The following is an 18,466-nucleotide window of genomic DNA, read 5'->3' on the forward strand; positions in this document are numbered from 1 at the left end:
CTCTCTCTCTCTCTCTCTCTCTCTCTCACACACACACACACACACACACACACACACAACTTTAATTTTTAAAAAAAGAAACATTCAGCACAGATGCCCTTTTTATCCTAATAATTGCAACCTATCATTGGCTGACTGACCCCATGAATGTGAACCCCATAGAAATGTGGGGGGAAGGTAACTATATTTTTAAACCCATTCTTATTCCCTTTCAATAGCCACAGAATCATGGTTTGAGACTCACTGCTAACAGATGCCACCCTCTGGAATATGGTCCCTTGGAGTCTTCATGAGTCTGTCTGAGGCCTGCAAAGGGATGAAGTGTCTGCGCGGTTTGATGGTGAGCAAGTGGCTGCCTCATTAGTCGGGAGGCATGACATACAGTCGAGGAAGGATTCTTTAATTGCACTAGGCTTCTCTCTCTATTGCTAATTAGCCCTCCTCTGGATGAAGCACAGCTCTTGCTGGGAGAGATAGGGATCTGCCGTCCATCGCTCAGTCCTGCTCTTGCCCTGCAGGTGCTGGCATCATCCCTTTAGATGGTTTTTGGCACAGCCTGAGTAGCTCATAAGGCTCCTCAAGTCACTGGTGTTTGGAAATCCCCTGGAGCTCGATTGCTGCGCTCTCATGCCTGCGGGGCGCTGTGTCATCTGCCAATTATCCACAGTTCGTTAGCTCTCGCTGTGATGTAGGAAGAGGGTCGTCTCCCCACACGAGGGGCTCCAGGACAGCCGTTGTGTGGTTGTGCGGAGCTTGCTGGGACCCAAGCTGCAGGCTACATCCCTTCTCTGTTACTGACTGAGAGGACCAGCAGGGCTACTGCTTCTCTCGGATGCTGGGAGCCTCACTGCATGGCCATGTGTGATCCCTGTGTAGAGAACTCAAGTTTTCATCTCCTGAAGCTGGACCGTGCCTGGACTTTGGCCAAGATGAAGGGCTCTGGGCTTGGAGGGAGATGGCCCAGTCGGTAAAGGGCTTGCCTCACGACTGTGAGAATCTGAGTTCCATCCTGAGTGCCCACGTAAAAAGCTAGGCATGGAGGTGTTCTTCTGCAACCCTGGTGATGCAGAGCTGGAGATTGGGTGGGGTGGGGGGTTCCTGGTGCCGAGCTAGTCAGCGAGCTTCGTCCAGGTTCAGAAAGGGACCCAGTCCCAGAAAGTGAAGTGGAGGAGTGACTGAGAAAGTCACTTCCTTTCGAACACGCATGCGCGTGTGTGCACATACACACATGACGGGGGTGATGGCTCACGGTACCCAGGCTGATGGGATGGCTTTCAAAAGTGGCAGTGACACGGTTGCTAAAGTTCAAGACTTTGGGTGAGGGAAGGAGACTGGAGGATATGCTTGCCTAGCAGAAAAGCAATGGCGGACCAGAATGACCCTGAGGGGAGGGAGTGGCCCCGTGACAGATGGGGACTGTGGGCTCGAGCATTTCTGCCCAACTATGCGAGCTGAACCTTAATGCTGCCGTACAAATGGTTCTTGTGTGGTCACATGGCTCGCTGCATTTTTTTTCCTTCCCACAATAATTTTTAGCTGGAATGAAAGATAGCACTTGTATTGGACGACCCCTGATGTGCACACATGCACACACAGAGCCACACACGTTAATACACATACAGAGGCATGCACACATGTATATACACAGGTGTACACACAGGCATGCACAAGCAAATACAGACACATTCATATGCACATGTACAAACAAACATATACACAAAAGTGCACAGAGGCGGGGCTGGAGAGATGGCTCAGAGGTTAAGAGCATTGCCTGCTCTTCCAAGGGTCCTGGGTTCAATTCCCAGCAACCACATGGTGGCTCACAACCATCTGTAATGGGGTCTGGTGCCCTCTTCTGGCCTGCAGGCGTATGCACAGACAGAATATTGTATACATAATAAATAAATAAATATTTTTAAAAAAAGTGCACAGAGGCATACATATATGTTGGTGTACACACGCACAAACACACACTGCAGAAACTGTGCAGGAGCATCTCCTGTCACTGGTCCCAACATCTTGGCTTGCAATTAGCTTGCGCACATGTTCAGCCAAGGAGACAGTGTTCTGTGTCCCTTCGCAGGCACGCAGCGTGTGTGGCTTATTTATAATCACTTGGGGAGTTCCCAATTTGTTATTCGGAGGCATGAATGATCCTGGTAGCAGCGCTGGGGGGTTGCAGTTTTCTCTGCTTAATTTCCCCAGTGTGCCTGTAATTATTGATTTACCAAATGAGAGAATCTTCTTTTCGGCAGGCAGTCATTACTTCAGCTAATCCCGTACACCTAAATGAAGGAAGCCATTGAACGCCTGCTGTCTTCTGTGCCTTCCAAGCCCCAGGCTTCTTGGGGTCAGAATTCCCTCCTCCTAGGAGCTGCCCAAGGAGACACTGGACCTATTTATAGCCTTTCTGGCTTATCATTGAATGTGTAGCACACGCTCTACTTGTCTGTGTGTTTTCTGCAGTATTTTCATTCATCTTCAATTTCTCCTGAAAACACACACTGCTGTTTGAAGCAAGACAGTAAGATTCCTAGACTCAAGATGTACCCGTTATTTCCGCCGGCACCCTGGCTAGCCAAGGTTCTCCCTTCCACGACCCACAGTCCAACTGCCTCGTCATCACTTGTGAATTTTCCAGGGCTCCAGCCGAGTCCTACTGTGGCAGAAACCCAGGGTTTGAACAACTGGCCAATCATTCTTCCCGCTAATGAGACTTTGTCCTCAGTCTGTGGGCCTCCACCACCCCGCCTTGCTCCTGGGGAGGCTGCTGTGAGCCCCGTAGAGCCCTCCGCTCACCTGGCGGAGTGCTGGTGCTGACTGCAGTGAGGATGCTGGATGCCGAACACCTCCTCGGCCACCGGCACCTCCTCTCCCAGGAGCAATCCTTTAGTTCTTCCTCTCCCTCCAGCATTTACCCACGCAGCTGCTGGGGACCCTCCGGGGTCCCTGGGCCTCTTACACTGTAATTTACGTACACCTCACTGCGCATGCTCCTGTCTGGCGCTTCCTATTCCTGATCTCTGAACTAAAGCGCGTCTCCGGGACTTTCTTTAAAGTCAGTGCTCTCATCCTTTTCTGGTTCCTCACATCCAGGACCTTTAGATTTTATTAATACTTGGACTTAACAAATGATGTTTGAGGGCCCTGGGGTTGATATCCCTGGAAAGGGTCTTCAGTTTGATCTGTCTCCTTTAGTAGGATTCCCTGGCTGAATTCCAAGTTTCTATCCAAGAAATCTGTCTCTCAGCCTTAGCTGGGGTGCTGGCCTCAGCCATGAGCAGGCCAGAGGCTGTTACACTTGATAACAGATGTGTACACATGCTCTCTCCCTTGCTCCCTCCCTCCTCTGCTCTAGGTGATTTGCCCCCATAGTCTTTGTGTTTCATAAGCTTCCAAACAGTAAATTATTTTGTTGGAGGGCATTTTTGTTGGTTGGTTTGTTTATCCTCATGGCCCTCACCACTATCTTCCTCATTTTTTCTTCCTCTTTATGAGGAATCATTTTTATGTTTTGTAGCACACCTGCCCTGTATTCCCATCCTTATTTGCAGGAAAGTTGATCTAATAAGAATAGTGTGGATCTTACGAAAAGCTGAGACATTCTAGTTTTTTGGTTTTGTTCTTTTTTATATTTCTTTTTTTGAGAGTTTCTTACGTATCCGAGGCTGACCATTCTTGCTATGTAGCAGAGGATGACCTTGAACTTCTAATTGTCCAGTGTAGCCACTGTGGCTTCTCACCAGCGGGTCCGTACTGTGATAGTCTAAGGATACTTCTTAACTCGAACAGCCAGAGCCAAGTTTGAGTATCCAGACCTTATGGTAATTTGTCAAGATACCACTCACCATAAATGCCTCCTGGCTTAAAACTCTGAACTTTGGCCACAAAAAGCTAAAGGCCGGCTCTCAAAAGAGCAAGCACCCATTTTTTTCACAGCAGAGAATATTAATGGTCAAGAACCAATAGCAGCAGGACTGAATGATTCCTATGCTCCCTCATTCTGCTTCGTGACACAGAATGAGAAAAAGATCCTATTCAGGTACAGAAGGACAAACCATAAAAAAAAATCTAGAGTGGTCTGGGGCTGTAGTTCATTCAGCTGGTAGAGGGTTGGCTTACCACATATGAAGCCTTGGATTCTGTCTCTGATACCACATGACCTGGGTGGCACATGCCCATCATCCTTTTATCCCCTGATGGACATCTGAGCTGTTTCCATTTCCTGTCTATTATGAAGAGAGCATCAGTGAACACAGATGAGAAGGCACCTGTGTAGCAGGATATGGAGTCCTTAGAAATTTGCCCTGGATGGATATAGCTGGGTCATGCGGAGGACCAGTTTCTAGCTTTCTGAGGATCCTCCACGCTGACATCTTTGCACCGTGGCTGCACCAGTTCTCACACTCAGCAGGATCTCCCCTCCCCCTCCACACAGCAGCACTATGGCTTTTGTTTTCAGGGTCTGAAGTGTTCCGACTGTAGTAAAATGAAACCTTAAAGTGGGTTTAGTTCTGCATCCCTGAGAGCTAAGGGTATGGAACCCTAAAAGGGTGTGTTGGAAAACTGGATGCTTAGTTCTTTTTGTTTATTTGTTCATTTTTGTTTTTTGATACAGGTTTTGCTAGGCAATCCTGGCCTGGCCTGGAGCTCACTCTGTAGACCAGGCTGGCCTTGAAGGTTTTTATTTTCTTGATGTTTAGATTTTAGTTCTTTGTGTATTCTTGTGTATTCTAACCCTCTGTCACTGGCTTCTTTGTCAGAAATTAGGCAGCAATAGGAGTGTAGGCTTCTGTCTAGATCCTCAGTTCTATCCCATAGACCAATGTCTCGTTTTATGCCAATACAGTGCTGTTTTCATTACTCTGTGGAAACAGGGGTGGGGACACCTTTAACAGTGTTCAGGATTGTTCAGGCTATTGCAAATCTTTTCCATTTCTGTATGAATTTTGAAATTATTTTTTCAATTTCTGTGGAGAGTTGCATTGGAATCTTGATGGGGATGATTGTGCTGTATCTACAGATTGCTTTTGGTAGAGTGAGCATTTCCCAGCATTAATCCTGCTGACCCACAATTGTGGGAAGTCTTTCCATTGTCTGGGGTCTGCTTTCATTTCTTCCTCCAGTGTCTTCAAGTCTTCATTGAACAAGACCTTTCCTTTCTTGATCATATTTATCCTGAGATTGTTTATGTCTACGGTGAATGGGATTGTTTCCCTGCTTTCTTTCTTGGATGTTTGTCACTAGTACAGAGGAAGGCTGCTGATTTTTGTGTTCTGCAACTTTGTTGAATGCGTTTAATCAGTTGTAAGAGATTCCTGGTGGCATCTTTAAGGTCTCTTATGTATAGAATTAACTCATCTGCAAATAAAGATACTTTGAACTCTTCCTTTCCTGTCTGTATGCATCTTATCTTCTTTACTTGTCTTATTGCTCTAGATAAGAGTTCAAGCCCTGTACTAAATGGAGCAGACAGAGTGGGCATACTAGCCTTGTTCCTGATTTCAGAAGTCATCTTTGACTTTTTCTCCATTTAGTATAATAGTGGCTATGGGATTGATGCTTGTCACCTTTATTTTTTTTGAGGTATGTCTCCTATACCACTAATGCCTCCAAGATTTTTATCATGAAGGGATATTGGATTTTGTCCAAGGCCTTTTTTGTGTCTAATGAGATGGTCCTGTTATTTCTGTCCTTGAGTCTACTTATGTGGTGGTTATATTTATTGATTTATATATGTTACACCATCTCTGCATCTCTGGGATTAAGCTAAATTGATCATGGTGGATAATATATTTGATGGGTTTTTAAATTCAGTTTGTGAGTATTTTCTTGAGAATTTTTGTCTATGTTCATTGGGGAGATTGATCTCTCTCTCTCTCTCTCTCTCTCTCTCTCTCTCTCTTCTGGTTTTGACATCAGGACAATACTGGCTCCATAAGAAGAATTTTGAGATGTTCTTTCCTCAATATTTCCTGGACAGATTGAGGATCATGATGCCGGTGCAGAGACACAATAGAATTCTATGCTGCATCCATCTGGCTTTGAGCTTTTTCAGTTGGGAAATTTTAATTACTGTTTCTATCTCACTGGTTGTTATGTGTCCTTTAATTTTATTTATTTCATCTTGATATAACTTTGATAAATCATATGTTTCTAGAAATTCATACATTTCTTTTAGATTTTTCCAGTTTAGTGGAGTATAAATGTTTAAAGTTCTAAATGTCCTTAGGTTCTGTCTTTCCCCCTTTTTTCTTTTATTGAAAATAGATTATTTTCTTATATAATATATCCTAAGTATAGTTTTCCCTCCCTCTACTCCTCCAAGTTCCTACCTCCACACCTCCTCACCTCCTGATGCATTCCCTTTCTGTCTCTCATTAGAAAAGAACAGGCTTCTAAGAGATAACAACCAAACATGACAAAATAAAATATAATAAAATGAAGCAGACACTATCATAACAAAATTGCACATGGCAACCCAACAGGAGGGAAGGAGTCCCAAGAACAGGCACAAGGGTCAGAACCCCACTTGCTCTCACAGTTAGGAGTCTCATAAAGCACGAAGCTAACAACTATAACACATGCAGAGAGCCTGATACAGTCCCCTGTGGGCCCTGGGATGGATGATTCAGTCCCATGCATGCCTTGCTTAGTTAATTCACAGACCTTTGTTCTCCTGGTGTCCTCCTTTCCCTCTGGCTCTTAAGGTCCTCCTACCTTCTCTTCCACGAGATTCTCCGAGCTTTGAGGGGAGGGATTTGATGGAGATTTCAACTTAGACTGTCTCTCCACATATGTCTGGCTGTGGGTCTCTGCATCTGTTTCCATCTGTACTGGAGGAAGCCTCTTTGTTGATGGCTGGATAAGGCACTGATCTACAAGTATAGCAGAAAATCATTGGGAATCATTTTATTGATTTTTTTTAAGACCAGTAATGTTTGGTTCTACCCTAGATCTCTGGGCTCTACAGTCTCTGCTTCTTAGTTACCCAAGCAGTATCAGGGGTATGTTCCACTCAGGGCATGGGCCTCAAGTTCTATGGCACCATTGCCCTAGCATATTTTGTGGGCAGGACGAATTGTAAGTCCAAGGTTTTGTAGCTAGGTTGGCATCCATGTGTCTCTTTGGATAGCCTATACAATATCTTCCCACATTAAAGAGACTAGAATGCAGGGATGAGGACTCCATTTAAGGACCAGTTCGACTTCTCCATGTTCAGTGAGTTGTGTGGCTGTTGACCTTGGCAGTGGGGCCCTGCTGTCAATTTGCAGGATGCAACTATTTGTCTTAGCAACAGCCTGAGTTGTTTAGGGATTTCTGTGGGACCCCTTGGCCAATAACTCAATTGAATGCACCCTAGTTCCACACTGCAAGCCTCGCCTGGCTACAAGAGGTGGCCAGATAAATCTCTGTGCTCCCCATTACTAAAAGTCTTCATGAAGATCACCTTTATAGATTCCAGGAAGTTCCCACTGGAGTAGGTTTCCAAATCACCCTCCAAAATCCCCCCAGTTCCAGCCCTCTCTGTCCACACTCTCTTCCTCCTCCCCATCTCCCCTCACTGCTTCCCATCCCCACCTACTCCCAATCTGCCCATAAAATCTATTCTATTTCCCCTTCCAGGGAGATTCTTGCATTTCCCTTAGAGTCTTTCTCTGTACCTAACCTCTCTGGGCTATGGATTGTAGCTTGGTTATCATTTACATAATGGCTAATATCTACTAATAAGTGAGTATATACCGTGTTTACATACCTCACTTAGGGTAGTTTTTTCTAGTCTCAGCCATTTGCCTGCAAATTTCATAATGTCTTTCTTTTAACAGCTGAGTAATATTCCATTGTATAGATGTGCCACATTTTCCTTATCCATTCTTCTGTTGAGAGACCTCTAGGTCGTTTCCAGTTTTTGGCTATTATGAATAAATCTGCAATGAACATGGTTGAGCAGGTGTCCTTGTGATAGGATGGAGTGTTCTTTGGGGAGATGCCCAAAAGTGGTAGAGCTGAATCTTGAGGTAGAACAATTCCCAGCTTTCTGAGGAACCACCATATTGATTTCCATAGTGGCTGTACAAGTTTGTGCTCCCACCAGCAATGGAGAAGTGCTCCCTTTGCTCCATATCCTCTCCTCCAGCATGAGTGGTCACTTGTTTTAGTGATCGTAGCCAATCTGATAGATGTAAGATGCAATCTCAAAGTCATTTTGATTTCCATTTCCCTGATGGCTAAGGATGTTGGACATTTTTTAAAGTATTTCTCCACCATCTGAGACTCCGCTATTGAGAATTCTCTGTTTAGATCTGCTCCCAATTTTTAAAATTGGATTACTTGGGGATTTTTTGATATCTAGTTTCTTGAGAACTTTATATATTTTAGATATTAGTCTTGTATTGGAGGTGGAGTTGGTAAAAATCTTTCCCCATTCTGTAGTTTGCCAGTTTGTTCCTTGCTTCAGAGTTTGGTGGCCGTGTGTTGCCTGTTTTTCTGGCCTGTTCAGATGTGTGTTCACGTGAGTGCTGCTGATGTTGGAGGCTGGGATACTGGGATGAGTTGAGGGAAGGAAGGTTGGAGGAGAAGGTTTTTGTGATCCTGATGGGATCAGAGAGGAAAGGGAAACCACAGTAGGTTTCCAGATACAGATCTGGGGATGCCCCTGTGGGTATTGATCTCAGGAGCAGAAAGACTCCCTTGGGGAGTCAACAAAGTCTGGCATATCAAATTGAGGCAGGACTAAGTCCCTCCCTCCTGTATCAAGGCTGAAAAAGTATCCCACCATAGGGAATGGGCTCCAAAAAGCCAGTTCATGCACCTGGGATAAGTCCTAGTCCCATTGCTAGGGGGCCCCACAAACTGTCCAAGCCACACAACTGTCACTCACATTCAGAGGGCCTAGTTTGTTAGTTCGGTCCCATGCAGGTTCCCTGGCTGTCAGTCCAAAGTCTGTGAGCTCCTGCTAGCTTGGGTCAGCTGTCTCTGTTGTCCCTGCCCCCATACTGGCTGTAGATCACAGCATCTGATTCCATCAGTTCCTGGATATAGGTCCTAAGGTGACAATTAGGATAGTCACTAATCTGATTATAGGGGAAGGCCAGTTTGGGCACTCTCTCCACTACTGGTAGGAGTCTTAACTGGGGTCATCCTTGTGGATTCTTGGGAATATTCCTAGTACCAGATTTCTCCATAACCCCATAGTGCCCCCCCCCCGCCTTATTGCGATATTGCTCTCAATTGCTCTCCCTCTCTGTCCCTCCCCCCACTGGGCTATCTCCATCCCTCATGTTCCCATCCCCCATCCCCTCTCTTCTACCCCCTCCCGGTTTACCCAGGAGATCTTAACTAGTTCTTCTTCCTGGGGCCCTCCATGTATGTCCCTCCTGGGGTCCTCCTTTTTCCCTAGCTTCTCTGGGGTTGTGGATATTAGCCTGATTCTTTATGTAGGCACTGAACACTATAAGTGCTCCTCTGAGGACCACTTTCTTTGTGTCTCATAGATTTTGGTATGCTGAATTTTTATTTCCATTAAATTATAGGAATTACAGTTTTTTCTTCTTGACCAGCTATCACATTCCCACCGTTTTGTTTCCATGAGTGTGTGTGCCTTCTTAGGTTTCTATTTCTCTTGAGATCTAGCTTTATTTCACCGTGTTCTGATAGAATGCAGTGTGTGTCAATTCTCCTATATTTTTTTGAGACTTGCTTCATGTCCTAATATGCAGCCAGTTTTGAAGACAGTTCTATGGGGTGCTGAGGCAAATACGTATTCTTTAGTGTTTGACTGGGACGTTCGGTAGGTGCCTTCAGGTCCATTTGATTTGTGATGTCATTTACCTTGGATGTTTCTCTGTTTAGGCAAAACACTTGTACGCATAAAATAGAAATAAACAAGTCTTAAGAAAACATCTCAAATCAGTGTTGTGGGTTGAATTGAGCAGCTCAGAACAACTCCTATCTGTTGTTTTAAAATGCTTGTGGGTCAGGAGTTGGTCATTGCCCTGTGGCTCCTCTGTGGGGCGCTGTTGGGTACCAACCAGGGTGGCTTCTAATCAGAGGCTTGACCAGGAAATGTATCCACTTTCCAGTGATCCATCCAGAAGCCAGTTCACATCTCTCTCCTCTTTCAGTGTGGGGACTGGACTCTGAACTGGGACTTGCGGGGCTGTTCACAGGCAGGCAGAGCTCAGGTGTAAGGCAAAGGAGGGCAGAACCCACAGCCAAGTGAGCCCTCAGGGCTTCACCAAGCCTCTCTAAATTAGAATTGCTGATTTTTTTTTTAATTTTTTTTTATTGCGAAAAGAAGAAAAAAAAACATAAACAAAAAAACAAGTTTCCACCTCCTCCCAGCCTCCCATTTCCCTTCCCCTCCTCCCACCCTTCTCCCCCTCCTCCCACCCTTCTCCCCCTCCTCCCACCCTTCTCCCCCTCCCCCCACTCCTCTCCCCCCCCCCTCCCTCTCCAGTCCACAGAGCAGTCCGGGTTCCCTGCCCTGTGGTAAGTCCTAGGTCCTCCCCCCTCTGTCCATATCTAGGAAGGTGAACATCCAAACTGGCTAGGCTCCCACAAAGCTAGAGGGGCTCCCTAGTGCCCAAGATGAGGTTCCCAGTTAGTTCCTTGGGCAGCTGAGGATTGGGAACCTGAAATGACCCTATCCTAGAGCAATACTGACGAATATCTTGCATATCATCATAGAATCTTCATCTGGTGATGGATAGAGATAGAGACAGAGACCCACAGAGGAGCACTGGACTGAGCTCCCAAGGTCCCAAGGAGGAGCAGAAGGAGGGAGAACATGAGCAAAGAATTCGGGACCACGAGGCGTGCATCCACCCACTGAGACAGTGGAGCTGATCTACGGGGAGCTCACCAAGGCTAGCTGGACTGTGACCAAAAAAGCATGGGATAAAACCGGACTCTCTGAACATGGCGAACAATGAGGGCTGATGAGACACCAAGGACAATGGCAGGGGGTTTTGATCCTACTTAATGTGCTGGCTTTGTGGGAGCCTAGAATTGCTGATTTTCAATGGTGAGGGGGTAAATGCTGGGGCTTCGCTTTCTGTCCTGACACTGAGGTAAATCAGGAGTGGCCGCTACTGCAAGGTTTTCTAGTTAGATTATGTTTTTACTCAGTCTATTTAATGGGTCACTGAGGACCCAGAATCCCAAGGGTGACCCCATGATCTTTATGTGAATGATGAAAGTCCACTGGGCTGTTTGGATGTGAATGTGTTAACATAGATGGATAAATAATTCATAGGTGGGTTTTTCTCAGATGTTGTAAACAAAAATTGACAGAATACCTTGGGGAAATCAAACTGTAATAATCTCACTTTATGGTTTCCTTTAGAAAGAAAAATTATTCAGAAAACATTGTGAAATGTCACGGTATTCTTGTCTTATGGGGAGCATCTTCTTTTGAGAATGTATTCTGAATTTTAAGAGAGTATTAAATAGTTAAGAAGGGGGAGGCTCACCAGCCCCAGCTCTAACTGAGAAACTATGGGCAGCTGAGGGAGGGAGGTGGCTTCTGGGGAGGGAGAGTCAGTTTCCTTTAAGGGTGTGGTTGTGGGCAGGTTCACCATGCTCTGTATACCCGGAAGTATTTCAGTGCTACAATTAGACTCAATAGGTTATTCTTTTAAAATGAGGGTGAGAGAGAGCATGACTTTGGGGGTGTAGATTGTGGGAATTGGGGAGATACAGTTGGATCTAGGAGGAGTTAGAGGGAGGAGAGGAAGTTGAATATGATCAAAATACATTTATGAAATACCAATGAATTAATAAAAGTTTTATATTAAAAATTAGATAAACCCCATTGGCTAAGATACTGCCACTGTGTGAAGCTAAGCAAAGAAAAACTATTCTGCAATTCACAATCCCAGAGAACCTAGACAACAAAGAGGACCCTAAGAAAGACATTCATGGATCTAATGTACATGGGAAGTAGAAAAAGACAAGATCTCCTGAGTAAATTGGGAGCTTGGGGATCATGGGAGAAGGTAGAAGGGGATGGGGGAGGAAGGGAGGGAAGTGGAGAAAAATATATAGCTCAATAAAAGCAATAAAAAAGTAAAAAAAGACAGCAATCAGTCTAAAGAAAACTGCAAAGTATAGAAAAAAAGAATTAGAGGGCCTGGAGACGTATACTTTATTTTTAATTAGAGACTAGTGAAGGCTAGATACAGGAACTCATTGTACTACTTTTACAATTTAATTTTTAAAAAAAGATTTATTTTTTAATGTGTAGGAGAGTTTTCTCTGTATGTATGTATGTGCACCACATGTGTGCCTGTGCCCAGAAAGGCCAGAAGAGGGCATCCGATCCTCTGGAACTGGAGTTGCAGGAGGTTTGTGAGTGCCATGCCCACAAGACTCAGACAAAGCCTCATCCTCTGTGATGATCCAAGCACTCTAAACTGTGATGGGGCACACCGAGTCTCATCTCAACAGTTTTCTTTCTCTACATGGAGCCTCTGTACTTGCAAAGAATAATAGCGGTGTCCCAGTGGTACTAACTGTCCTGCACATTCTCCAGGCTTTCTTTTTCTACCATTGCAGAAAACCCTGTGTGGATATATGCTTTGTCTGTTCAGCTTCAAGCTTCCTGCATAGATATCTGTGAACCAAGTGGAAAACAGTAGTAGCATAGATTAGTAACATAAATGCTGAGCTCTGGGTTTCTCATCAATGAGGGTCATGACTCATCCCCCAAACTTATTTAGAATTACACACACACACACACACACACGTCTTCTATCTCCTCCAGTCACTCTGTGAGGCACAGATTCCCCTCTCTATAATCTGCTGCAAGCCCTCTTGATGACACTTATCCCCATGGTCCATCCCAATGTCCTCTGCTCTTCCCACAACAGTCAACCTTTCTTGTGACTTCCTACAGTGCAGGTGACAGACACAGATCCTTCAGTAGACCTGTGTTAATAGGAAGCATCTTCCGGGCATAGTGTGGGGTCCTCGACCTGCTACAGAAGCCAAGACACTGCCCCATCCCACAGTAACCAAGACACCATCCCGCCGTCAGAGCTAACACCTGGGAGACAAGAACTAGAAAATGTGAGAACAGAGCTCAGCAGTGGAGCACATGCTGAGGATGTAGCCCCAGCTCAGTCCCAAGCAGCCGTGCACACATGTGTCCATACACATGTGCACAGGAGATACAGCAAAGAGGCATGTACAGTGAAATCTCTGGGCTTTGAAGGCGAGACCAAGGGTCCTAGGAGCCTCTTCAGAGAAAGCTGCTGTGCAGAGTCTGGAGTTCTTGGATGATGTGACTTGTCCCCTCAGTCTGGAGCAGGGCTGCACTCAGCACAGAAAACAGGGATCAGGCTGAGGGGACCGTGTTCACAGTGTCTTCACAGCTGAGAAAAGTGGGGAGCGCAGCGAGGAAAGCTCAGCACAGGAAGTTAAGAGGTGTGTGCTGGGGTGAGGGAGGAGTGGCTGACCACCCTCAGGGGAAGGTGTCCTGTGGAGGGTGAGAGGTCACTCACTAAAGGTCTGGCTTGTCGCCTTCTCTTCAGAGCTGGTGATCATACATAAGGCCCTGCATGCACTGAGCAGGACACGCGTGTTCTGCTACTGAACTTCAGCCTCACCAGAAGCCTGCTCTGAGGTGCAGAGATCTGCTACTCAAGATGTTCCCACACTCCTGACAAGCAATCCTGTCTCATCCTCCTGGGCAGCTGGGACCACAGACACCTGTCACTGTACCTAGGTGTTATAGGCATGCCTTCATTCCTTCATATGTTCAATCTTTTCATTTTCCACATATATTTATGCTACATATTAACCCATGTGGATATTTTCCCTTGATTTAAGTATCATCATTGATCCCAAAGTTGATAAAAATGACATAATCTATTCTTTTAATCCATCTGCCCTATTAAGTATAAAAACAAAATGTTAAGGATATCTCCCAAGGATATAAATAAGGTCTTTGAACTGTAGTTCATGTATGAGTGGATATTAATAAAATTTGACATATTTGACTTTGTCCATATTTCTTGTTTTTCTTTGTCATTTCGAAATGACAAAGGACCCCACGCATTCTAAGTACATACTGGACCACAATACCCTCCTGAAAGGATCACATGGACCCAAGCCTCCAAAGAGAATACTCCTGAAGTTTTCCCTTCCCCCGAGACTCCATAGCTCTGCCACCAGAGACAATGACAATGGTGGCCTTCAACTGGGAGTGCTGATAACCACGAGTGGGTGCTAAACCAGTGTTCTTAGTCTCCCCGCCTCAACACCACCACCCCAAACTAGAAGCCTTCCTTCCGTGGAATGCCAGGGGTTTGCAGACCTTGGAATAAGGCAACACAGTGAAATTTAGCTGTGTCTCTGGGTCACAGCGCAGTGGGGCTAGGGTGTGTGCTCAGCCCTAGGCCTGACCCACTGCAACAGCGCAAAAACTATTTACTTGGGGTGAAGAAAATGCTTTCTTTTTTAGCCTGTCAAAATTTCAGTTTTTACCTATTTCTATTTTCTGTGTATATGGTGGTTTGAATGTAACTGACCCCCATAAGCTCCTAGGGGGTGGCCCTATTAGGAGGTGTGACTTTGCTGAGTACCTGTGGCCTTGTTGGAGGTAGACTGTCACTGGGAAGGTGGGCTTTGAAATCTCATTTATGCTCAGTGTCTCATGCCACTTCCTGTTGCCTGTGGCTCAAGATGTAAGAACCCTCAGCTCCTTCTCCAGCACCATGCCTGTCTGCATGCAGGAATGCCATGATGATAATGGACTGAACCTCTGAACTGTAAGCCACCCCAATGAAATGTTTTCCTTCATAAGAGTTGCCATGGTCATGGTGTCTCTTTACAACAATAAAAACCCTAAGACACTGTGTGGCAGGGTGTGGTGTTTAGTTCTGATTGGATTGAGACATGCTTAGGAGATGCATCGTAGGTGGTGTTTTCACAGAAGGGGAGACTCACCCTGCGTGTGGGTGGCTTCTTCCCACAGGCTGGAGACATGGATGACAGTAAGGGTGGGGGGGAAGCCCTGGTGTAGGCTTGTACGTGAGCTGTTCTTCTCCACCACACTCTCTTCTTATGCTGGGTTGAAAGCTCTGAAACCTTGAGACGAGGTCTCCTCTTTAAGACAGTATTTTTATTAGTGATGAGGAAAGTCTAATGCAAAAGGTTCTGGCAGGGCCTGGGGAGATGGCTTAGCAGTTAAGAACGCTTGCTATTCTTCCAAAGGGCCCTAGTTTAGTTCCCAGTACCAACGCTGGATGGTTCACAACTGCCTACAACTCCAGTTCCCGGGAAATCTGACTCCCTCTTCTGGTCTTTATGACCACACACACATCCAAACACAACATATACACAGAGACAAACACACATACACATAAGTAAAAATGAAAATATTGATAAAATGGTGGCATGGCATGTTGAAGACACAGTTACAGTACCAATTAAGAGGCACCAGCCTGGAGGGCTGGGGCAGGTTTCTCCAGAAGGTGGTGTATGCTTTGACTCAGGGTCCAGAAGGTGGAATGTTCTTTGAAAAATAAATATATGGTGTGGATTCTCCCATAGCTGGGATTCACAGATCCCGGAATCAGGAGGTGGAAATGGGAACGGTTCCACTTGCTATCACCCCTAGTGAGCCATTAGGGGAATTCTATCAGGCTAGATGCTTTGGGGTGGTGGGGAAACATGGTTAAGGTTAGCAGATCCCATGAACATGGACCAACTGTCCATTTCTCTGGCTGAAAAGTGGGTCCCTTGGTCAAGAGCAGTGCTAAGTAGAAAGCCATGATGGTAAATAAGGCATTCTGTAAGTGCATGGATGGTGGTTTTGGTGAAAGCGTGCAGGAAAGGTTTATCTATAAAGAGAGTAAGGATATATTCTAGTAAACTACATGCCCGCCAGAGCTGTCCTGAGGCTGGCCTCTACCACTTCACGCCCAGGTCATCCTTAAGTGGCCCAGCTTTGACCTGTGAGACTTGCACGTGGGGATACTTGTTCCTGTAGAAGCCGTGTTCTGAGTACCCTGGTACCCTGGTGGGTGGTTGATACAGCAGTTGCTCCCGAATGCTCTGCAGGTTTGTTTTCCCACACACACCTGTGAGGACGTTCCAGGAAATACTCCACAGTGAGCAAAGGACTGGGGAATGAAGGCAGCACTGTGTACCCAGGGGACACTTGGTGGAGAGAGCTGTGCCTTTTCAGCCCCAGTACTGGGGTTGACTGGGAAAATCACACCCAAGGAACCTGTCCCCTGGAGTCCCTCTGTAGTGCAGAGCAGTTACATTCTCGCTTCCAGTTGACTCCGGATAGAACCGGGTCTTCTCTAAGATGCACCATAATGTGGGGTACATTCAGAAGCAGTTTATGGAACCTATTTTTTTTTCAGGATTAGGTTCACACCAGGGCCTTGGGCACCAAGGCAAGCCCTATTATTGAACTACATGCCCAGTCCTAAGAGCGGACTTCGGATGCGTTCATTTCTTGTCTGAAATTGTTCTTTGCTAACAGGGAAACCCTTCTGTTGAGTTTTAATAACCAAATGAATGTCTTTCATCACTCTTTGGCCTCATTTCCAGAGAGTTCTGTGGGCCGTGATGCCAGCAGAGGTGAAGATGATGAGATGGGATGGGTTTGTGCGGAGTGAGGAGCTGGGCTGGGCTCTACGCACAGATCAAGCGGCTGACAGTCTGTGGGAGCATCTACTGGGCATCTCTGGTGGAGGCTGCCCACATCAAAGCTCTCTGTGAAGCTCCCTGCTGCCCGAGTCTCCACTTCACGCTCTGCAGAGACTTGCTCAAATGGCAGTGTGTCCACCACAGACACTATTAAGAACTCCCATTCAGAAGACAAGCAGGGTGCATGTTCTTGTTGGCTCTGGGTAACAGTCAGGTGTGTTGCATTCCAGAGGCTACCAGAGTGCTGCTTCTTTACTTTCTCCATCTCTGGCGAGGGAGTCTCTGCATCTCTGCCCATCTTCCCAGCATCCTCTCTGCCCTGCAAATCCTGCCTAGCTATTGGCCATTTAGCTTTTTATTTAACCAACCCAAGTGACAAATCTTCGCAGTGTATACAAAAAAAAGATTATTCCACTACAAATTCTGAGTCCATTATAAATGACTACATGCAAGCCAACCCAACGACTAAATGCAGTCTGCTGGGACTGGAGCTGGAGAGGCGGCTGAGCAATGAAGAGTATGAGCTGTTCTTATAGAGAATCAGAATTCAGTCCGCAGCACGCATATTGGGAGGCTTGTGACTGCCTCGAACTCCAGCCCTGGGAGATCTGACACCCTCGAAGATTTCCACAGACCTTGAAAAGGGTTATCCCAGGTTGATGTATTTAAATTCTCTGAGTAATTGTTTTCAATGTGTGTGTGTTCGTATGGCTGGGGCTGTACACCTGTGTGCATGGACAGGCCAGAGGACAACCTCAAGTGTCATTGTGCAGGAGTGCCATCTACCTTATTTTGTAGGTCTCTCATTTGCCTGGAGCTCCCCTAGAAGGCTAGGCTGACTGGTGGGGAGCCCCAGGAAGCCCCCCCGTCCCTCCCCCCCGTCCCTCCCCCCCCCCCCCCCCGTCCCCCCCGTCTCTACCCCAGCGCTGGGCTTGTAAGTGCCACCACTTGCCACCACACCTGGCGCTTCTTGTGGCTTCTAGGCTCAAGCTCAAATCCTCATGCTCGCAAAGCAAGCACTTTACTGACTGAGCCTTCTCTCTAGCTTTCATGAGTAGTTTTTAAAGGAGAGCTGCATCAAACCTCAGTGAGGCCCATCTCACATCTCAGGAGGGCTCCACACAGGTCAGCTCTTTGATTATAAACAGAAGAGACCACTTCCCTTCTGGATCCATCATCCTGAAGAAAACCGATCGCGGTCGCCACTGTCCTGGAGCTGAGCATTTCTTCACGGGAGAATCGATTCTCTGAAAGGGAGGGCTCACCTGTCAGCATCTCATCCCTTTTTCACAGAGGCGGCCTCCACGTATGTAATTCTCAGCGTCCGTGCTGGGGATGTTTGGCACTGCTGTTGCTTTCTGTAAATGCTTCCAGAATTGAATTGATTTTGCTCTTAATCCCTCCTAGGAGTAAAACAGCCAGATAGAGTTCCATATGTCCTTGGCATCCCTGCCTAGGATGATCACGTGGTTTCCTCGGCCACTCACCTGCCTTTTCCTTGGTTTTCTTAGGCAAAGTGGGATAATTTGAGAATTGCTACTGAATGCTCAACTGCTGGCTGCTCCAAGGCAGGTGTTCCATTATTTTGAATTTGTTAATTTTCATAGTATACATGCCCACGGCACAGTATAGTCATATAAAAACCGGACAACACAGAACTCTGAGCCGAAAAGAGATACCTGGTACCATAGCAATAGAGTAATCCCACTAGAGAACAGGGTGGGCATAGATGGTGCTAGGACATAACATTAAACGATAGACTATCAAATAAGAACTGGTGTGTTTTGAGTAACTATTA

Source organism: Microtus oregoni, unplaced genomic scaffold, assembly GCF_018167655.1.
Source record: "Microtus oregoni isolate MIOR12 unplaced genomic scaffold, Mior012 000128F_ref0000496, whole genome shotgun sequence".
NCBI lineage: Eukaryota > Metazoa > Chordata > Mammalia > Rodentia > Cricetidae > Microtus > Microtus oregoni.